Source organism: Anomaloglossus baeobatrachus, chromosome 6 (genome assembly GCF_048569485.1).
Source record: "Anomaloglossus baeobatrachus isolate aAnoBae1 chromosome 6, aAnoBae1.hap1, whole genome shotgun sequence".
In the NCBI taxonomy this organism is placed as follows: Eukaryota; Metazoa; Chordata; class Amphibia; order Anura; family Aromobatidae; genus Anomaloglossus; species Anomaloglossus baeobatrachus.
In genome coordinates, this window is record NC_134358.1 from 462,823,217 (window position 1) to 462,847,115 (window position 23,899).

Below are 23,899 nucleotides of genomic sequence, written 5' to 3' on the forward strand. Positions count from 1 at the left end.
CACCATTCCTCAAGGCCCATTTTTATGTCTAAGAGATCACTGTCACTTATGGAATAATGTGGCTCTGCAGGAGAAAATTTCCTGGAGAAGAATCCACAGGGATGATTTCTTGTTCTAGAGGAATTTTGAGAGAGAACTGCTTCTACACCAATAGCAGAGGCATCCACTTCAAGTAAGAAAGGACTGTTCACATCAGGATGGTGCAGAACAGGAGCAGTAGAGAAACATTTGAGTCCTTGAAACGCTTCAAAAAACAGATTCCGGATAATTCTGGGAATTAGCATTTTTCCCAGCTAGGACCGTCAGCAGGTCAACCACTTGAAAGTAGTTTTTAATAAACTGGTGGCAATCATTAGCCAAGCCAATGAATCTTTGGAGAGCCCTGAGACTGACTGGTTGTGGACAATCCAATATGGCAGAAACTTTCTCTTTGTCAATACAAAAACCACCAGAAGAGATGGAATGGAAATTCTTGTCACACAAATAGACATTTCCCCAACTTGGCATGAGATGACTTTGTCGCAGTGTCATTAGAATAGAGCAGACATGAAGGTGGTGAGCGTCCATGTCTTTGAAGAAAATTAAGATGTTATTCAGATAGACTAACACATATTGATACATGACATCACAATAGATCTTGTTCACAAGTGCTGGAACACATCCAGTGCATTGCATAATTTGAAAGGCATCACTAAATATTCATAGTGACCATTGCAGGTGTTGAATGATGTCTTTGAGTCATCACCCTTTTTGATGTGAATTACGTTATAAGAGCCATGCAGGTCTAACTCAGTAAAGACGGTAGCACTCTTGTTGAATAACTCAGAGATAAGTGGCAATGGAGTTTGTATGTTCCCCCTGTTTTTGCATGCTTTTTCTCCTGGTACTCCAGTTTCCTTATATACTCCAAAGATATACTGATGGGAAATTTAGACTGTGAGCCTCAATGGGGACAGTGATGATTATGTCTGTAATGCGCTGTGGAATTTATAGCGCTATATAAGACCGACATTGCTTCAGTCTCTGGGAAAGATAGAAGTTAAATTCTCCCTCTTTGTGGTTCCATGCCTGAAAGAAGGGGAATGACACAGTCTTATGGCCAATGAGGCGGGAGGGACTGAGCTGACTTCTTGGAGAACATGTTGGTGAGCCCCAGATAGGTCACAGTCTAACTGAAGGCAGTAAATGCTGAGCAGAGTCTCACAAAAGACAGGAGAGATAGAGTTTTTCGGCAATTGGGAAAACAAGATCAACCCCATTAGGTAATCTGATCAGTTGACCAATCAATAACTGTAACATGAAATCATAGCCATGGAAGACCCAAAAGTACCAGTACATTGGAGAGATGCAAAATAAAAAGATTCCTCAATGTGTAGTGCACCAATCTGCAAAGTTACTTCTTTAGTCCAGAATAGGATCTGACTACCAAGATTCAATTAACTATTTTCAGAGATTAGTTTTAGATTTGTCCTCAGGAAAACTAAAAGAATTGAATATTTTTGGCTAAAGAGAAGCCTATAAATTCTCTGCTGTTCCAGAATCAATAAATGCTTCTCCTAAGGACACAGAGGAATTAAGGAAATAGACATGGGCAAGAGGAATTTATCTTTAATGGAGGACAGAGTTTCCCCAGGGTGAAACCTCCTTTCTCACTTAGGGGCTGAAGTTTCCCTTTGTGGCCTTCAGTTTGGGACAGTCTGAGAGTGATCACTACAATATAGACAAAGACCTTGTTAAAAGTTGATGGGATCTTTCAGCCAATGACAATGTTTTCTGATCAATTTGCATGGATTCCGGTGAGGCCGGTCTGGAAGTGGACGTTACAGATGCTCTAGGAGAGTCATGGCAAACCTTTTACAGGCCGAGTGCCCAAACTGTAGCCCTAAACCAAATTTTTTTCCGAAGTGCCAACCAATCTTATTATTTAAATAATTGACTTTAATCTTACCTTTGCAGTCTTCTCCTCAGCAGGGGGCATCACGCTCATGCCTGCTTACCACACATTGAAGCTGAGCCCTTTCCAGCCCTTTCCAGACACAGCAGTTGATCTTTCTGGAAAGAATTGCAGCATATTAGACAGAGATTTTAGCCTGGAATGCAATCAGATTTCACCCTCTAATCCACATCTACATTTCAAAGTCTGAACATCTTGAAATCCCATAAAGACGTACGAGTTGCTCCTCTCCCCTTTCATTCTGTAGTTCTTTCCTCCTTCCTGAGCCACTTCTTGGTAAACATGTCCCCCATCCTGATATATATTTCCTACATTCTGGTATATTTGGCCCCATCATGGCCCCATCCTGGTAAATATACCTCATCCTGGTAAATGTCCTCCATCCTGGTAAATGTACCCCATTCTGGCATGTTCCCCCATGCTGGTAAATGTACCCCATCCTGACATATTGCCCATCCTTGTAAATGTTCCCCCATCCCGGCATGTACCCCATTCCTGGTAAATGTCCTCCATCCTGTTAAATGTTCCCAATCCTGGTTAATTTACCCCATCCAAGTAAATGTCTCCCTTCCTAGCATGTACCTACATCCTGGTAAATGTTCCCCCATCCTGGTAAATGTACCCTATCATGGCATCTTTCCTCCATCCTGGCATGTATGTTTTTCCCATCCTGGCATGCATGTTTCCTCCATCCTGGCATGCATGTTTCCTCCATCCTCGCATGCATGTTTCCTCCATCTTGGCATGTATGTTTTGCCCATCCTGGCATGCATGTTTCCCCATCCTGGCATGCATGTTTTCCCCATCCTGCCATGCATGTTTCCTCCATCTTGGCATGTATGTTTCCTCCATCCTCGCATGCATGTTTCCTCCATCCTGGCATGCATGTTTCCTCCATCTTGGCATGCATGTTTCCCCATCCTGGAATGCATGTTTTCCCCATCCTGCCATGCATGTTTCCTCCATCTTGGCATGTATGTTTCCCCATCCCGCCATGCATGTTTCCTCCATCCTGGCATATATGTTTTCTCCATCTTGGCATGTATGTTTTCCCCATCCTGGCATGTATATTTTCCCCATCCTGGCATGCATTGTTCCCCATCCTGGCATGTATGTCCCCCCCCCATGCTGGCATGTATGTTTCCCCCATGCTGGCATGTGTGTTCCCCCCATGCTGGCCTGTGTGTACCCCCCCATGCTGGCCTGTGTGTTCCCCTCCCATGCTGGCATGTGTGTTCCCCCCCCCCCATGCTGGCATGTGTGTTCTCCCCCCCATGCTGGCATGTGTGTTCTCCCCCCCATGCTGGCATGTGTGTTCTCCCCCCCATGCTGGCATGTGTGTTCTCCCCCCCCATGGTGGCATGTGTGTTCTCCCCCCCATGCTGGCATGTGTGTTCTCCCCCCCCATGCTGGCATGTGTGTTCTCCCCCCCCCCCATGGTGGCATGTGTGTTCTTCCCCCCCCTGTGCTGGCATGTGTGTTCTCCCCCCCATTTTGGCATGTGTGTTCTCCCCCCATGCTGGCATGTGTGTTTTCCCCCACCCCATGCTGGCATGTGTGTTCTCCCCCACCCCATGCTGGCATGTGTGTTCTCCCCCACCCCATGCTGGCATGTGTGTTCTCCCCCACCCCATGCTGGCATGTGTGTTCTCCCCCACCCCATGCTGGCATGTGTGTTTTCCCCCAACCCCATTCTGGCATGTGTGTTCTCCCCCCCCCATGCTGGCATGCATGTTTCCCCCCCATGCTGGCATGCATGTTTCCCCCCCATGCTGGCATGTGTGTTCCCCCCATCTGGCCTGTGTGTCCCCCCCCCATGCTGGCCTGTGTGTTCCCCTCCCATGCTGGCATGTGTGTTCACCCCCTCCCATGCTGGCATGTGTGTTCTCCCCCCCATACTGGCATGTGTGTTCTCCCCCCCATGCTGGCATGTGTGTTCTCCCCCCCATGCTGGCATGTGTGTTCTTCCCCCCCCCCATGGTGGCATGTGTGTTCTTCCCCCCCCGTGCTGGCATGTGTGTTCTCCCCCCCCATTTTGGCATGTGTGTTCTCTCCCCCATGCTGGCATGTGTGTTTTCCCCCACCCCATGCTGGCATGTGTGTTTTCCCTTACCCCATGCTGGCATGTGTGTTCTCCCCCACCCCATGCTGGCATGTGTGTTCTCCCCCACCCCATGCTGGCATGTGTGTTCTCCCCCACCCCATGCTGGCATGTGTGTTTTCCCCCAACCCCATTCTGGCATGTGTGTTCTCCCCCACCCCATGCTGAAATGTGTTCCCCCCCCACCCCATGCTGGCATATGTGTTCACCCCCCCACCCCATGCTGGCATATGTGTTCTCCCCCCATGCTGGCATGTGTCTTCTCCCCCACCCCATGCTGGCGCTGGCACTGGCCCCCCCATCCCCACCTTGGCACAGCCGCACACGAGTTATAAAAAAAAACACAACACACAACTCACCTCCCAGCACTCGCTCCACCGCTGCGCGCCGCTGAGTCCTCAGTTTCCACGCGGCCAGAAGACCTCATTACGCCGGCGCCGCTCGCTGACGCTCCTCCGTCACCTAGGCAACACACCTGCAGCCTGGGGGAGGAGGAGTGTCAGAGCGAGGAGAAATGTCTCCTCCGCTCCAACACAGCTTTGATCTGCCAGCGCGACTGCACCAGCAGATCAAAGCGGCAGGATGAGGACACAGCACGCGTGCCAGCAGAATGGGCTCTGCGTGCCCCTGGTGGCACGCGTGCCATAGGTTCACCATAACTGCTCTAGGTGGAGAGATACAAAAATCCAGAGTCTTTTTCCTAGACCACTCTTTAAAATGTAAGTCCACATGAGTAGTGAGGGAAATTAATCTGTCAACTGAATAAGGCAAATCCATACCCCCATGTTTATCCATAACATGACTGGACAGGCTGGAAGAGAGGACAGCCAGAAGAGCATTATTGCTACAGGCCAATTCAGCATATGGTATGGAACTGGTGGCATAACGTTCCACAAAATTAATCCACTGAGTGATCACCTGGTTCATCAAACACTCAACAAAATGAAATCAGAAATGAGGCTAGAGAATGCATCGTGGGGTTGTCTTGTTCTCACAAAACATGCATGTTTTACATTGTATGAAAATGTGGATCTGTTTCCCAAGCACACTTTTCCACATTAGGGTGCAGCAGGTGTTGGACTGGTGGAGAGAGGTTTATCCAGGCGGAGAGGTTTTGTACAGCGTTGATAATTTCATATTGGCTGACAGTCAGTTGTACCACAAGACCAGGCAACTTGTGTGTTTCCAACTTCAGCAGTGTTGTTGTTGCTGTGCCTTTGGGATCCATGGTCTTGGTAATCTGTAAAGGCCACTTTACATGCTACGATTTATCAGACGATATGCCGTCGGGGTCACGGTTTTCGTGACGCACTTCCATCATCGTTAGCGACGTTGTTGCGTGTGACACCTACGTGCGACTCCAAATGATCACAAATAGGGTGAAAATCATTGCTCATTGACACGTCGTTCAGTTTCAAAATATTGTTCGTCGTTTGGAACGCAGCAGACATATTTCTACGTTTGACACCGTGCCAACGACGAACAACATCCACACGACTGCCTTGGTCAAACAATATATAGCTGAACGATGTAGCGTCGTTTGTGAGATGTGTATGTGTGACCGCTACAAAACGACCTATGAGCGATCTCAGCAAATCGTAACAACGATCTGGGCATGTCACATTGCTAACGAGATCGCTAGCGATATTGTTGTGTTTAAAGCAGCCTTTAGACTCACCTGGTGAAGTGGATCTTTCAAGCCCAAGGTCCTGGTAGGCACATGGGCATCGGTGCAGCAAGCAGGTGAGGCACACTGGAGACAGGTATCAGAGGTACTGAAAGCCTAGGATCACAGGAGATGTCCTGGAGACTGCAGATAGGTGGCAGAGGTACTGTAAACTGCAGCCAGACAGGGGACATACTGCAGACAGGTAGCAAAAATCCTCAAGACTGCAGACTGGTAGCAGAGGTCCTGAAAACTGCAGACCAGTACAGAGGTCCTGAAGACTGCAGACTGGTAGTAGAGATGCTAGAAGCTATAGGCAGACAGGACTCAGGAACACTAAAGTCTTAATATCAAGACACATATGTGTGTTTTGGTGAGCCTCATATAGGCCCAGACAGAAGATCACATGTGATCACGCAAGACCATCTGCAAAGCCCAATGTGGAGCACAACGAAGTTTAGTAGTTTAGTAGTCTGGGATCAGGGAAGTATTCGGGAAAGGTGCATAGCAGAATAAACATTTTCTTTGGAATAACATTGTACAAATTGCTCCCTCAAATGTTGCCATTTGACTGCAAAAAAAGATTTGTTATTTCGCACACACACGAAAAAAGTAACTTTCCTAACAAATTATTTAAAGACCATATTGCAAAAATGAGTACTCCCCAATGAAAGCCTTAGGAGCAAAGTTAAAGTTTAAACTACAAAATTCTAATTAAGAAGAATTAATTAATGGGTAAGTCTAATTATTTATTAAAGAGATGTCCACCTGACAGTTGACTATAAAAGGGCGATAAACGAGTTGTCTGGGATTTTAACATTGATGACCTATTCTTGGGATAGGTCATCAATGTCTGACCGGTAGTGAACCACGGCTGTTCAGCTGCTCCCAGTGCTGACAAAGACCATCCACTACAGCTTCGGAAGTGAGACTACCTTCATTTTATATCATGGTTATTCTTGAGGAATGGTAGGAGATGAATGTTGAAATATGTTGTCAACTTGTTCATTCCATGTCTAGAAAACTTGGAGCTGTCCTTAAAAATCATGGGAGTTAGACACTCATTTACTATAGTATTTTGTTTATCGACCATGTCCTCCTTCTCCTCTCGCTTCCTAAAACTCAATGAGTCCAAAACTGAACTAATCATCTTTACTCCATCTCACCTATATTCCCTACCTGATCTATCTATTACAGTAAGTAACATCATGCTCTCCCCAGTACCTGAAGTCTGCTACCTCGAGTAACACTCGACTCTGCCTTGTCCTTCATACCATACATCAAGTCCCTCACCACCTCCCGCTGTCTTCAGTTAAAAAAATAATTTCCAGAATCCGTCCTTTCCTTAATTCTCAATCTACGAAATTGCTAGTGCATGCCCTCATAATCTCCCGGCTTGATTACTGCAACTGCCTTCTCTGTGGTTTCCCTACTAAGGCTATGTGCGCACTTACCGGATTTTGCCGTGGATTTTCCGCGGATTTGCTGCATGTTTCGCTGCAGAAAATGTTCATAACATCTCTGCAGTGAATCACCAGCAAATCCTATGGAGAAAAAAAATCCTGTGCGCACTGGGCGGAATTTGACAGCTGCATGTTTTGCTGCGGGAATCCCGCAGCAAAAACAAGTGCATGTCACTTCTTTTCCGCAGATCGCTGCGGGATTTCACTCCATTGACTCCAATGTTAATCATGAAATCCCGCAGGGAATAACGCAGCCAGCAAATTCTGTGCGGTTCACTGCGTTTTCCTGCGTTATTCCCTGCGGTATTTCGCGGTTTACCTCCGGTAATGTACATCGCTTGTCTGCGGTTTGCAGGGAAGTGATGTCATTACAGGAAGAGGAAGCAAAGCAGATAGTAAACACAAACACATCACAGACACAGATAGACATCACAGACACATAGAACACAGACACAGACACATAGAACACACATAGAAAGAAAACGGAAATATAGAAAACAAAGAACATGGGCTCCGCTGCATATTTACCTTCCAGCCGAGGTAAGCACACAGCGGTGGCCCGGTATTCTCAGGCTGGGGAGGGAGAGGGGCAGGGTTAATGTCTCCCGCCTCACTCCCCTTCCGGCAGCCGAGAATATCAGCCGCAACTGCCCCGGGACTGTCGCATGCATTATGCGGAAGCACCGGCGTATCCCCGGCTCTTCTTGCTGCCGTGTAGCAGTGGCAGCAAGGTAATACAAGGGGTTAATGATGGTGGGGGACCACCGCCATTAACTCCAGGCTTGATCATGGCAGCGTCTATGTGACAGCTGACATGATCAACCCGTAAGTAAAGTGAAAAAAACAGACACCGAAAAATCCTTTATTTTAAATAAAACAAACAAGCCTCGTTCACCATTTTATTAACCCCTCCCGCACCAAAGCTCCGGCGTAATCCACCGCTCCGGCGTAATCCACAGGTCCTGCGCTGCTTACATCCAGCCGCGACTGTCACAGACACAGCGCTGAATGTAAGCAGCAGACAGCAGAGGTAATTACCGGTCATTTCCCACGGCCGGTAATGTGAACTCACTGCCGACCGTGGGAAATGCAGCGATCTGTCATCTATCTATCTATCCCTCTGTCTGTCTATCTATCTATCCCTCTATCTATTCTTCTGTCTATCTATCTACTATCTCAGAATTAAATGACTTTTTTTTTTTTTTTTTCAATGTGCTTTATTGCATTGAATGCAATAAAGCACATCCCAACCCGCACGCGGCAAAACCGCGGCAATACCGCGAATAATACCGCGGTAAAACCGCAGCAAACCGCGGCAAACCGCATGCGGTTTTCGGGTGCGGTTTCCCGCGGTTTTTTACCGCGGGTGCGGTAATCTTTGAGAGCATGCGGAATTTTCTCAAGAAAATTCCATTTCCCAGTGCGCACATAGCCTAACACGCTCGCACCTCTCCAGTACACTTTTAACTCTTCTGCCTGACTGATCCACCTTACTCCTCACTACTACCCCACTTCTCCCCTCTGAAAATCCCTTCATTGGCTCCCAATTCTCCACCGTATCAATTCAGACAACTAACACTGACCTAATAAGCTGTTCATAATCTGTCTCCTCTGTATGTAACTAATCTCCCGCTACACTGCAACACGTAATCTCCGGTCCTCCCAAGATCTCCTTCTCTCCTTCTCACTCATTCGCTTCTTGTCCAACTGCCTCCAAGACTTCTCCCAAATATCCCGTCTTCTGGAATTCGCTGCTGACATGTAGAGAGGAGAACTACAAGAGTTAGGAACCATCCTGATTTGATATACCTTGTCACGGTGTCATGGCTTTTACGCTTTTTTGCCCAAAATAGTGATAACTAACTACCCTATGTTATTTATATATACTATCACTTTTTAATCACTTACTGCAGGGTATATGCTTGTTTTGTTTTTATCTTAGCTTCTGTCAAGTAATACTAAAAGTAAGAAATTCTACATGAAATGTAAGCTGTAAGCAGTTCATATTGATGCACTCAGAACACCAAGGTAACGATTATATTAGCATTTGTATTAGAATCCTCAAAAACACCAGTTTAGTAAACTATATTCTCTAGTTTCTCAGGACTGTCAGCTAACAATTGGATTTAGAGTCATTCATTGTGTTCTAAACAATGCAAACTGACCTCAGTGCTTAATTATTAAAGGACATGGGACATTAACATTATAGGAATTTACCACATGGAAAGATTTATTCTAGAAATGAAACAATAAAGCATTATGTTGTATTCTATGCCATACTAAGTACAGCATGCATCATTAGTTCAAAATCTGAAATATCCCTAGCTCCCAAGACATAAAGCCTTTGCTTACAGCAAAATGATTAAATCAACACTAGTTCTACCCTAAAATATCATAGCATTTAGTCAGGATTCTTGTGGTCTACAGGTATAAACCAATAAGTGGCGGTAGCTTACTTCACCTGCCAGGCTCCAGATTTTGAAGCCAACAGTATGATCACATTCCGGAATGTGGTAAAGAAATTATAATCTACAGACTTCTTGACGTCCAGTGCTTTACTGTATTATTCAGTATAAATGAAGACATGCAACTATAACCAACTATATTTTCACATCTAAACATGCGCTCTGCAGCTCCATTCTGAGAAGGATAAAAGATTACCATGTAAATGTAAAAAAATCATTTCTCACCTCCTGTTCCTGGAGAGTGAGGTGACTTGTTCAGTATTTTTGATACAGACAATTGGGATTATGTTGAGCTAATTTGGACACTATACTAGTGTAAGAGATTTCTGATTATATTCCATGTAATGCTAGTTGATTATGGCCACATGCAGCCTGAAGCGGGCTTTACACGCTACGAGATCGCTACAGCGATCTCGTTGGGGTCACGGATTTTGTGACGCACATCCGGCCGCTGTAGCGATGCCGTTGCGTGTGACACCGATGAGCGATTTTGCATCGTTGCAAAAATGTACAAAATCGCTCATCGGTGACATGGGGGGTCCATTCTCAAATATCGTTACTGCAGCAGTAACGAAGTTGTTCCTCGTTCCTGCGGCAGCACACATCGCTCCGTGTGACACTGCAGGAACGAGGAAGCTCCCCTTACCTGCCTCCCAGCCACAATGCGGAAGGAAGGAGGTGGGCGGGATGTTCGTCTGGCTCATCTCCGCCCCTCCGCTTCTATTGGGCGGCGGTTCAGTGACGCTGCTGTGACGTTGCTGTGATGCTGAACGAACCGCCCCCTTAGAAAGGAGGCGGTTCGCCGGTCACAGCGATGTTGCAGGGAAGGTAAGTAGTGTGACGGGTCCGGGCGATGTTATGCAACACGGGCAGAGATTTGCCTGTGTCGCACAACCGATGGGAGTGGGTACCAATGCTAGCGATATCGGTCACGATATCGCAGCGTGTAAAGCGGCCTTTAATCTGATAAAAAAAAAAGCATTCAGACCTATGTATCTCCTCTTGCCTTAAAGTAATTGCCACCATTGGGGACAAGATATATTTTTTTATTTAAATGCATGTATTTGTGACGAAAAAAAATCTTTTGTTGAGGAAGAAGGGGGCAAATGGGGGATTGTTTGCCTTTTATAACTTCATTATTGCTTCATTTCTATTGCTGGCTGCAGAAAGAGTTAAATCATTGAAGGATGAACTGGTCAACTGTTTTTCTCTGAGCTTCTCTCTGCTGGTCTATGACCACAGACCACATCAAAGTAGACTGTGGGAATATAAAGACTTGTGAAAACCAAATTTTCAACATATTTAAACACTTAATGAACTATGACATATGTTTTCATCATGTATTGCTAATGGCAGTATGATTCCGGCTCAAGAGCTGAGCCTGCTTCATATGCGGCACATACCGGCTGTTTACATTGTTGACATCTGCCTGTAACAACAGCGACAGGAGCATACTTTGTTTGGCTGTAACTTAACCATTTACAGTGGGGAAAAAAGTATTTAGTCAGCCACCAATTGTGCAAGTTCTCCCACTTAAAAAGAAGATGAGAGAGGCCTGTAATTGACAACATTGGTAGACCACAACTATGAGAGGCAAAATGAGAAAAGAAATCCAGAAAATCACCTTGTCTGATTTTGCAAGATTTTTTTTGTAAGTTATGGTGGAAAATAAGGATTTGGTCAATAACAAAAGTTCATCTCAATATTTTGTTATATGTCCTTTGTTGGCAATGACAGAAGTGAAACGTTTTCTGTAAGTCTTCATAAGGTTGGCACACACTGTTGCTGGTAGGTTGGCCCATTCCTCCATGCAAATCTCCTCTATAGCAGTGATGTTTTGGGCCTGTCGCTGGGCAACACAGACTTTCAACTCCCTCCAAAAGTTTTCTATGGGGTTGAGATCTGGAGATTGGCTAGGCCACTGCAGGACCTTCATATGCTTCTTACGAAGCCACTCCTTTGTTGCCCTGGTGGTGTGCTTGGGATCATTATCATGCTGAAATACCCAACAATGTTTCATCTTCAATGTTCTTGCTGATGGAAGGAGGTTTGCGCTCAAAATCTCACAATACATGACCCCATTCATTGTTTCATGTACACGGATTAGTCGTTCTGGTTCCTTTGCAGAGAAACTGTCCCAAAGCATGATGTTGCCACCCCCATGCTTCACAGTAGGTATGGTGTTATTTTTATGCATTTCAGCATTCTATCTCCTCCAAACATGACGAGTTGTGTTTCTACCAAAAAGTTCTACTTTGGTTTCATCAGACCATATGACATTCTCCCAATACTCTTCTGGATAATCCAAATGCTCTCTAGCAAACTTCAGACGGTCTCGGACATGTACTGGCTTAAGCAGGGGAACATGTCTGGCACTGCAGGATCTGAGTCCCTGGTAGAATAATGTGTTACTGATGGTAGTCTTTGTTATGGGGATCCCAGCTCTATGCAGGTCATTCACTAGGTCCCACCATGTGGTCCTGGGATTTTTGTTCACTGTTCTTGTGATCATTTTTAACCCCACGGGGTGAGCTTGTGAATGGAGCCCCAGATTGATGGAGATTATCAATGGTCTTGTGTGTCTTCCATTTTCTTATTATTGCTGCCATACTTGATTTCATCATACCAAGTTTCTTGCCTATTGCAGATTCAATCTTCGCAGCCTGGTGCAGGGCTACAATTTTATTTCTGGTTTCCTTCGACAGCTCTGTGATCTTCACCATAGTGGAGTTTGGAGTGTGACTGTTTGAGGTTGTGGACAGGTGTCTTTTATACTGATAAGTTCAAATAGGTGCCATTACTACAAGTAATGAGTGGAGGACTGTTACAGGTCTGTGAAAGCCAGAAATCTTGCATGTTTTTAGGTGACTAAATACTTGTTTTCCACCATAATTTGCAAATAAAATCTTGCAAAATTAGACAAGGTGATTTTCTGGATTTGTTTTCTCATTTTGTCTCTCATAGTTGTGGTCTACCTATGATGTCAATTACAGGCCTCTCTCATCTTCTTAAGTGGGAGAAATTGGTGGCTGACTAAATACTTTTTTCTCCACTGTAAATGCTACTTTTTGTTAACGATAGGATGATTTAAAGTCAAGTCCCCAAATGCTATTACCCTGTAGATATGGAGTTAATCTGCAGATTAATAGCATTATAAAGCTGCCTGGGCCACTGCAATGCAATCCTGACTATTGGGGGGAAATAAACTTTACTACTCCCCATAGAGTCCACCTTTCAGGCATAGAGACGCGTCTTCAGTCACTATTCAGGACACATTGATCTGTGGCTGTGAGCACGGCCCGGCACAAACTGACAGCAGACTCAGCAGTGCATCACTGTTGATTCAGCTGTCAGTCAGAGCCAGGATGTGGTTATATCTGCCACTCACTATGTACTGAGCCATGCCTGTATGCACGCCAGCCATACTTCTATGACTGAAAGCCGGACCGTGGCAGGAATTAAGTTTAATTTCTCCCAATAACTGAGCTTTCAGTACAGCTTTGGAATGCTAATAATCTGCATATTGATACAAAATCTGTAGGTTAATAGATAGGCATACTTTGATTATCCGGCTTCGCGAATATTTTCCAAATACCTCGCCGCTATTCGACTATTCGATACGCAATCTAAGTCTGTGGGAAGCCCACATAGTTCCAAATAGTTGTTATTCGGGTTTCCCATAGACTTACATTGCATATCGAGTATTCACGAATAGTCAAATAGTGGCAAGGTATTCGAAAATTATTCGCGAAGCCGGATTATCGAAGTATTCGATCATCCCTATTTAAATAGTGTTTTTTGACTTGCCAGGTTCTGTTTAAATGATGCTCCTGGCATTGCCCAGAGCCAATTTAAGACTAAAGCGGGCTTTACACGCTACGATATCGTTAATGAATTATCGTCTGGGTCACGGTGTTTGTGACGCACATCTGGCGTCATTAACGATATCGCAGTGTGTGACACTTATGAGTGACCTTAAACGATCGCAAAAGCGGTGAAAATTGTTTGCCATGGAGAGGTCGTCCTGAATCAAAAAAATCGTTTTCTGGTTATTAGCGATGTTGTTCGTCGTTCCTGCGGCAGCACACATCGCTGTGTGTGACACCACAGGAGCGATGAACATCTCCTTACCTGCCTCCACCGGCAATGTGGAAAGAAGGAGGTGGGCGGGATGTTACGTCCTGCTCATCTCCGCCCCTCCGCTTCTATTGGACACCTGCCGTTTGACGTCGCTGTGACGCCGCACGAACCGCCCCCCTTAGAAAGGAGGCAGTTCGCCGGCCAGAGCGACGTCGCAGAGCAGGTAAGTAGTGTGACGGGGTTAAGCGAGGTTGTGCGGCACGGGCAGCGATTTGCCTGTGTCGCACAACCGACGGGGGCGGGTACGATCGCTTGCGATCTCACTAGCAAGATCGCAGTGTGTAAAGCCCACTTAAGTGGGACCCTAGGCAAAAGATTCAAGTGGGGCCCTAAATGCTCTCATATTACACTATCCTCACAATTAAAAATTTAGGTTGCATTTACATGCGCTAACTTCAGATTAAATGAGCGCGATCAACAATATTGAAGTCGTTCAGTGCTTGTTTCTCAGCCTCTTTTTGCAGGTTGACAGGAATGATGGGCGCAGAACGATCCATTTGTCACCACGCAGTATCATGTTATCAGCAGCACATCTATGATTTGCCCCGGCGATGTGCTGCTGAGATTGATTTTTGTTCAGCCATAAACAATCTAATGAATGAATGAGCAGTATTTTACTCATTTGTTTGATGATTGCCAACATGTTTACGGCCTATGTACTCTTGTCTGTGCAGCGACAATATATAAATGGATACTATATACACACAGCATGTGACGCAATCACATATGTATACACACATCACATACAGTACATAGAAGTTTAGCAGGTGAAATAAGTAGAGGAGATGTCACCAATTTTCTAAGTAAATATATTTATAAAGGAGCTATTGATTTGACATGAATTTCTCACCAGATGTTGATCACTACCTTGCAATCCACACAGGCAAAGAAATCAAACCATAGATGTTCATAAATAAGTGAAGTGTAATATTGAGAAGTGATACAGGGACAATGTATTGAACACGCTTACTGACATGCATAAGGTACTTTGTACAAAAGCCGCTTCAAGAAACCTCCTGTATGGAGAAACTAGTTGCATGCATGTTTTGCTGAAATGGTGTGTTATGTTTTGTGTGTTATGGTATCCAAAGAATTAAATTTTGGTCTCATCTGACCAATATTCTTCCAGTATTTCACAGGTGTTATGAACATAAATACTTTTAGGATTGATGTGATGTGAATTGACATCAAGCCCAGGAGTTAGTAATAGATATGCGTCTCTCAGAGACCCCTATTACTATCCCAGAAAGTGTACAGTTAATATAACGCGTGCACACACACACACACACACACACACACACACACACAGGAAAAGAATAGTTCATTTTAGTAGACTCCCTTAAACTCCTTCGTTCACCAATTTGTTAATTAAAAAAAATTACCAGCAGTTACCTATGGAGCATCATTCTCAAAATCAATGGGAAAGCACTCTGCTTACAAACCACAGCTAATCCTAATTGTGGGCACTCTGAGGCCTCTTTCACACGCACGTGCCTCCGGTACCTGTTTGGCAGTTTTCTCACGTACCGGAGACACGTACACACGTAAACCTAGGTATTCCTATGGCGTTGGACACACGTAAGTATTTGCGAACGAAACATGTGTCCGTTCCTTACTTACGTGTGTCCGTGTGTTTCTCACGCCGACATGTCCGTTTTCTCTCCGGCATCACGGGTGTCACACGGAATGCAATGAGTCACACGTAACACACATGGACTACACGGATGTGTTCAGAGTGACACGCACCGGAGAGAAGACATGTGTCTGTGAGGAAAAAAAAACAACATTACTCACCTTCTCCTGCCCTCCTGTCTCTGCCGCTGCTGTCACTTGGTGCTGATTATGCTCATTGAATATTCACTTCACTGCGGCCGGAAGCAGCAGCAGCGGGGAGTTGGCAGGACCGGAGACCGAAGATCAGTACCACGGACAGCGACGCCAGGGACAGGTGAGTAGAAAGTTCCCTTCTCCGTGTGTTATCATGGATAACACACGTAGCCCATAAACACGGAGGACAAAACGTGCCTCTGACACGTTCCTGGAAAATGTGCGTGGTTTTTCATGAGCGTGTGAAAGAGGCCTTACCATCAGTCCATGTCCACTTCATTTCTTCTGACTCCCCCTATACAGTGGCATGAAAAGGTTTGGGCACCCCTAGTCAAAATTACTGTTATTGTGAACAGCTAAGCAAGTTGAAGATTAAATGATCTCTGAAAGGCATGAAGTTAATGATGACACCTTTCCTTTGTATTTTAGGGGAATATATATATATATATATATATATATATATATATATTTCATGTTTTGCATTTTTAAATTAACAAAAATGGAAAATGGGTCGATTCAAAAGTTTGGGCACCCTACACAGTTAGTACCTAGTAGCACCCCCTTTAGCAAGTATCATAGCTTGTAAATACTTTTTGTAGCCAACCAAGAGTGTTTGAATTCTTATTTGAGAGATTTTCATCCATTCTTACTTGGAAAAGTCTTCCAGTTCTGTGAGATTCCTGAGTCGCCTTGCATGCACTGCTCTTTTGAGGTTTAGCCACAGATGTTCAATGATCTTCAGATCAGGGGCCATTGTAAAACCTTCAGCTTACACCTTTTGAAGTCGTCTATTATGGATTTTCACATGTGTTTAGGGTAATATCCATTTGTGGAAGCCATCCTCTTTTCAACTTCAGCTTTTTTACATATAGCGTTATGTTTGCATCAAGAATTAGTTGAAATTTCATTGAATCCATTCTGTCTTCTACCCATAAAATGTTCTCCATGCCAATGGCTGCAGCAGAACCCCACCACATGATTGATCCACCCCCATGGTTAATGGTTGATGAGATACTCTTTTCTTGAAATTCTGTGTATTTTTTTCTCCACATCAATCATTGTGGCCAAAGACTTCTTTTTTTAACCTCTTCGCTTCACAGGACTTGTTTCCAAAGTACATCATCTTCTTTATATGTTCTTTTGCATACTTCTGCCGCTGAATTTTATGGTAAAAATGCAGGAGAGGTTTTCTTCTGATGACTCTTCCATGAAGGCCATATTTGTGCAAAGTCTCTGAACAGTAGAACAATGTACCACAACTCCAGAGTCTGCTAAATCTTCCTGAAGGTCTTTTACAGTCAATCAGGGGTTCTGATTTGCCTCTCTAGCAATCCTAAGAGTAGCTCTCACAGAAATTTTGCTTGATTTTCCAGACCTTATCTTGACCTCTACTCTTTCTCGTAACTGACATTTCTTAATTACATTTCAAACTGAGGAAAGGGCAACTTGAAAACACTTTGCTATCTTCTTATAGCTTTCTCCTGCTTTGTGGGCCTCCACCATTTTCATTTTCAGAGTGCTAGGCAGCTGCTTAGAAGAAGCCATGGCTGCTGTTTTTTTGGCACAAGGTTAAAGGATGCTTGGTTTTTATAAAGCTATGAAATTTGCATCACCTGGCATTTCCTAATGATGATAGTGAACAAGCTATAACCCTAACAGGCTAAATAAGGTCTGAAATCTTGGTCAAAGTTATCTGAGCACACAAATCTCCAAGGGTGCCCAAACCTTTGCATCGGCTCATTTTCCTTTTTGTGATTTTTAAAATGTAAAAGATGAAAATACATTTTCTTTTTGCTTAAAATGCAAAAAAAATGTGTGATCTTTAACTTTATGCCATTTAGAGATCATTTCATCTTCAACTTGCTTAACTGTTCACAATAACACTATTTTTGACCAGGGATGCACAAACTTTTACATGCCACTGTATATACAGTGCCTACAAGTAGTATTCAACCCCCTGCAGATTTACCAGGTTTACACATTTGGAATTAAATTGGCATTGTGACATTTGGACTGTAGATCAGCCTGGAAGTGTGAAATGCACTGCAGTAAAAAAGAATGTTATTTTTTAAATTTTTTTTATTAAATTGTGAAAAGTTTTTTCAGAGGGTCATTTATTATTCAACCCCTCAAACCACAAGAATTCTGTTTGGTTCCCCTAAAGTATTAAGAAGTATTTCAGGCACAAAGAACAATGAGCTTCACATGTTTGGATTAATTATCTCTTTTTCCAGCCTTTTCTGACTAATTAAGACCCTCCCCAAACTTGTGAACAGCACTCATACTTGGTCAACATGGGAAAGACAAAGGAGTATTCCAAGGCCATCAGAGACAAGATCGTGGAGGGTCACAAGGCTGGCAAGGGGTACAAAACCCTTTCCAAGGAGTTGGGCCTACCTGTCTCCACTGTTGGGAACATCATCCGGAAGTGGAAGGCTTATGGAACTACTGTTAGCCTTCCATGGCCTGGACAGCCTTTGAAAGTTTCCACCCGTGCCGAGGCCAGGCTTGTCCGAAGAGTCAAGGCTAACCCAAGGACAACAAGGAAGGAGCTCCGGGAAGATCTCATGGCAGTGGGGACATTGGTTTCAGTCAATACCATAAGTAACGTACTCCACCGCAATGGTCTCCGTTCCAGACAAACCCGTAAGGTACCTTTACTTTCAAAGCATCATGTCAAGGCTCGTCTACAGTTTGCTCATGATCACTTGCAGGACTCTGAGACAGACTGCTTCAAGGTTCTCTGGTCTGATGAGACCAAGATCGAGATCTTTGGTGCCAACCACACACGTGACGTTTGGAGACTGGATGGCACTGCATACGACCCCAAGAATACCATCCCTACAGTCAAGCATGGTGGTGGCAGCATCATGCTGTGGGGCTGTTTCTCAGACAAGGGGCCTGGCCATCTGGTCCGCATCCATGGGAAGATGGATAGCACGGCCTACATGGAGATTTTGGCCAAGAACCTCTGCTCCTCCATCAAGGATCTTAAGATGGGTCGTCATTTCATCTTCCAACAAGACAACGACCCAAAGCACACAGCCAAGAAAACCAAGGCCTGGTTCAAGAGGGAAAAAATCAAGGTGTTGCAGTGGCCTAGTCAGTCTCCTGACCTTAACCCAATTGAAAACTTGTGGAAGGAGCTCAAGATTAAAGTCCACATGAGACACCCAAAGAACCTAGATAACTTGGAGAAGATCTGCATGGAGGAGTGGGCCGAGATAACTCCAGAGACCTGTGCCGGCCTGATCAGGTCTTATAAAAGACGATTATTAGCTGTAATTGCAAACAAGGGTTATTCCACAAAATATTAAACCTAGGGGTTGAATAATAATTGACCCACACTTTTATGTTGAAAATTTATTAAAATTTAACTGAGCAACATAACTTGTTGGTCTGTAAGATTTATGCATCTGTTAATAAATCCTGCTCTTGTTTGAAGTTTGCAGGCTCTAACTTATTTGCATCTTATCAAACCTGCTAAATCTGCAGGGGGTTGAATACTACTTGTAGGCACTGTATACTGCAGATCATAATTAGAGAACAGCACACATTTTCCTAAATGTTAAGGTCATTGTGTAGTCCTATGTGATTATATCCTAACATGAGTAAACTAGCAGTATTTTAAGCTTTTTTCATAAACTGAATTTATTCCAAAGTAAATAATAAAAATGTAAATAAGATAAATAAAAAAAATAACACTGATGAAATTTAGAGAACACTTTCAGACACCTGCAAGTTATTGGTGTTAACCTGGCATTTGGTGCTAATTTTCTTAATTATCTGACAAACCCTTTTTAATTGGCAGCCTAACTTTCCAATTTCCACTGACTTTGCTGGTGTGCCATTCCAAAGTGACTGAAACCCTTCGGCAGCAGGTTGTCCAGCTGAGGGCCAAAGGGGTGACCCTATCAGCCATAGCAAGAGAAGTTGGTTGTTCCAAGTCTGTGATTTGGAGAATATTGCAACATCTTTGCAACATCACAAACTCTTTCAAGTCTCAAAGAAGGTTGATCACCCTCAAAAAACAAATGAAAGAGAGGACAGCACTGAACGGGGTAAGGATCTGTCTCGTCACATAGTGTCACAACAATAAAAGTATTTTGACTGAAAGCCCTCTCTGCATTGACCAAACCTCTCATTAGCAGAAAGAATCAAAAGGCTAGACTCACCTTTGGTGAGGAACATGTTGTGTAGACAAAGGAGAAGTGGTTCACAATTAATTTTAGTGATGAAAGCAAGTTTAATTTATATGGGTCGGATGGGAATTGACAAACTGGGGAAAGACTGAACCTAAAGTGTGTTAAGAAGTCAGTGAAAGGTGGTGGAGAAAGTGTCATATTTTGGGGAATGTTTTCTGCAGCAGGAGTTGGACCTCATACTGCTACATGGCAGAGTAAATGCAAGTGTGTATCAGAACCTTCTTCAACAATATGTGGTTCTTTACTTGCATTCATCAACACTATCAGCCAGCAATTTACATGTAGAACACTGCCCACTGTCACACAGTAAAACGGGTAAAGCAGTTCCTTGAAACAGAAAACATTGAAATAATGAAATGGCCAGCCCAGGGTCCTGAATAGAGTTGAGCGCGGTTCGTGGTTCGTGGTTCTCCAGTTCTAGGCTCGAGTGATTTTGGGGCATGTTCTAGATCGAACTAGAACTCGAGCTTTTTGCAAAAGCTCGATAGTTCTAGAAACGTTCGAGAACGGTTCTAGCAGCCAAAAAACAGCTAAATCTTAGCTTGGTTTCTGCTGTAATAGTGTAAGTCACTCTGTGAATCAAACTATTATCACATTTCAGTGTATAGTGTGCGTGAACAGCGCCTTCAGATCACTGCTGTTTCTATAATGGCGATCGCCATTTTTTTTTTTTTTTTCTTGTCTTCCTTCCCTAAGCGCGCGCGTCTTGTGGGGCTGGCCAGCATGTCAGCCAATCACAGACACACACACACCTAAGTGGACTTTGAGGCAGAGAAGCAACGGCATGTGTGATAGGATCTGCATGTCACATGTCCCTGCATTATAAAACCGGACATTTTCTTCACGATCGCCATTATCTGCCTTCTGCGTCTTTGGTGTCAGACATCACTGTCGCAGTTCCGTCCTTTGTCCTATCGCCGATACAGCTGTATGCGCTGCATACACAGCGTTAGACAGCTTAGGGAGAGCACATTCTAGCAGTCCTTTTAAGGGCTCGTACCGGCAGGGTCAGAGAGCCATAGGTGACAGGTCCTGCAAACAGCAACAGCGTCTGTGTAGCCCAGGTCAGGGATTTCCTCCCTGCATTTCACCATTAGGAGGGAATAGAAAGGCAGGCTTCCATTCCTCTACCCAGAGCACCACAATCCTGCCACTGTACCCTCTTGTCCTCTGCACACTCCAACTCATTCTAACTAAGCCATTATACTAGCAAACACTCAGTGTACCTAGTGGCATCCTATCTGTGGCTATTGGACTTTGCTATAGTCCCACTAGTGCAAAGACATTTGCAGAGCACATCTGCCTGCATTGCACACTCCAAGTTTTTTAAACTAAGCCATTTTACTAGCAAACACTCAGTGTACCTAGTGGCATCCTATACGTGGCTATTGGACTTTGCTATAGTCCCACTAGTGCAAAGACATTAGCAGAGCACATCTGTCTGCATTGCACACTCCAAGTTTTTTAAACTCAGCCATTATACTAGCAAACACTCTGTACCTAGTGGCATCCTATACGTGGCTATTGGACTTTGCTATAGTCCCACTAGGGCCAAGACATTTGCAGAGCGCATCTGCCTGCGTTGCACACTCCAACAAATTATAACGAAGCCATTATACTAGCAAACACTCAGTGTACCTAGTGGCATCCTATACGTGGCTATTGGACTTTGCTATAGTCCCACTAGTGCAAAGACATTAGCAGAGCACATCTGCCTGCATTGCACACTCCAAGTTTTTTAAACTAAGCAATTTTACTAGCAAACACTCAGTGTACCTAGTGGCATCCTATACGTGGCTATTGGACTTTGCTATAGTCCCACTAGTGCAAAGACATTAGCAGAGCACATCTGCCTGCATTGCACACTCCAAGTTTTTTAAACTCAGCCATTATACTAGCAAACACACAGTGTACCTAGTGGCATCCTATACGTGGCTATTGGACTTTGCTATAGTCCCACTAGTGCCAAGACATTTGCAGAGCGCATCTGCCTGCGTTGCACACTCCAACTAATTACAACGAAGCCATTATACTAGCAAACACTCAGTGTACCTAGTGGCATCCTATACGTGGCTATTGGACTTTGCTATAGTCCCACTAGTGCCAAGACATTTGCAGAGCGCATCTGCCTGCGTTGCACACTCCAACTAATTATAACGAAGCCATTATACTAGCACACACTCAGTGTACCTAGTGGCATCCTATACGTGGCTATTGGACTTTGCTATAGTCCCACTAGTGCCAAGACATTTGCAGAGCGCATCTGCCTGTGTTGCACACTACAACAAATTATAACGAAGCCATTATACTAGCAAACACTCAGTGTACCTAGTGGCATCCTATACGTGGCTATTGGACTTTGCTATAGTCCCACTAGTGCCAAGACATTTGCAGAGCGCATCTGCCTGCGTTGCACACTCCAACTAATTATAACGAAGCCATTATACTAGCAAACACTCAGTGTACCTAGTGGCATCCTATACGTGGCTATTGGACTTTGCTATAGTCCCACTAGTGCCAAGACATTTGCAGAGCGCATCTGCCTGCGTTGCACACTCCAACTAATTATAACGAAGCCATTATACTAGCACACACTCAGTGTACCTAGTGGCATCCTATACGTGGCTATTGGACTTTGCTATAGTCCCACTAGTGCCAAGACATTTGCAGAGCGCATCTGCCTGCGTTGCACACTACAACAAATTATAACGAAGCCATTATACTAGCAAACACTCAGTGTACCTAGTGGCATCCTATACGTGGCTATTGGACTTTGCTATAGTCCCACTAGTGCCAAGACATTTGCAGAGCGCATCTGCCTGCGTTGCACACTCCAACTAATTATAACGAAGCCATTATACTAGCACACACTCAGTGTACCTAGTGGCATCCTATACGTGGCTATTGGACTTTGCTATAGTCCCACTAGGGCCAAGACATTTGCAGAGCACATCTGCCTGCATTGCACACTCCAAGTTTTTTAAACTAAGCAATTTTACTAGCAAACACTCAGTGTACCTAGTGGCATCCTATACGTGGCTATTGGACTTTGCTATAGTCCCACTAGTGCAAAGACATTAGCAGAGCACATCTGCCTGCATTGCACACTCCAAGTTTTTTAAACTCAGCCATTATACTAGCAAACACTCAGTGTACCTAGTGGCATCCTATACGTGGCTATTGGACTTTGCTATAGTCCCACTAGTGCAAAGACATTAGCAGAGCACATCTGCCTGCATTGCACACTCCAAGTTTTTTAAACTCAGCCATTATACTAGCAAACACTCAGTGTACCTAGTGGCATCCTATACGTGGCTATTGGACTTTGCTATAGTCCCACTAGTGCCAAGACATTTGCAGAGCGCATCTGCCTGCGTTGCACACTCCAACTAATTATAACGAAGCCATTATACTAGCAAACACTCAGTGTACCTAGTGGCATCCTATACGTGGCTATTGGACTTTGCTATAGTCCCACTAGTGCCAAGACATTTGCAGAGCGCATCTGCCTGCGTTGCACACTCCAACTAATTATAACGAAGCCATTATACTAGCACACACTCAGTGTACCTAGTGGCATCCTATACGTGGCTATTGGACTTTGCTATAGTCCCACTAGTGCCAAGACATTTGCAGAGCGCATCTGCCTGCGTTGCACACTCCAACTAATTATAACGAAGCCATTATACTAGCAAACACTCAGTGTACCTAGTGGCATCCTATACGTGGCTATTGGACTTTGCTATAGTCCCACTAGTGCCAAGACATTTGCAGAGCGCATCTGCCTGCGTTGCACACTCCAACTAATTATAACGAAGCCATTATACTAGCAAACACTCAGTGTACCTAGTGGCATCCTATACGTGGCTATTGGACTTTGCTATAGTCCCACTAGTGCCAAGACATTTGCAGAGCGCATCTGCCTGCGTTGCACACTCCAACTAATTATAACGAAGCCATTATACTAGCAAACACTCAGTGTACCTAGTGGCATCCTATACGTGGCTATTGGACTTTGCTATAGTCCCACTAGTGCCAAGACATTTGCAGAGCGCATCTGCCTGCGTTGCACACTCCA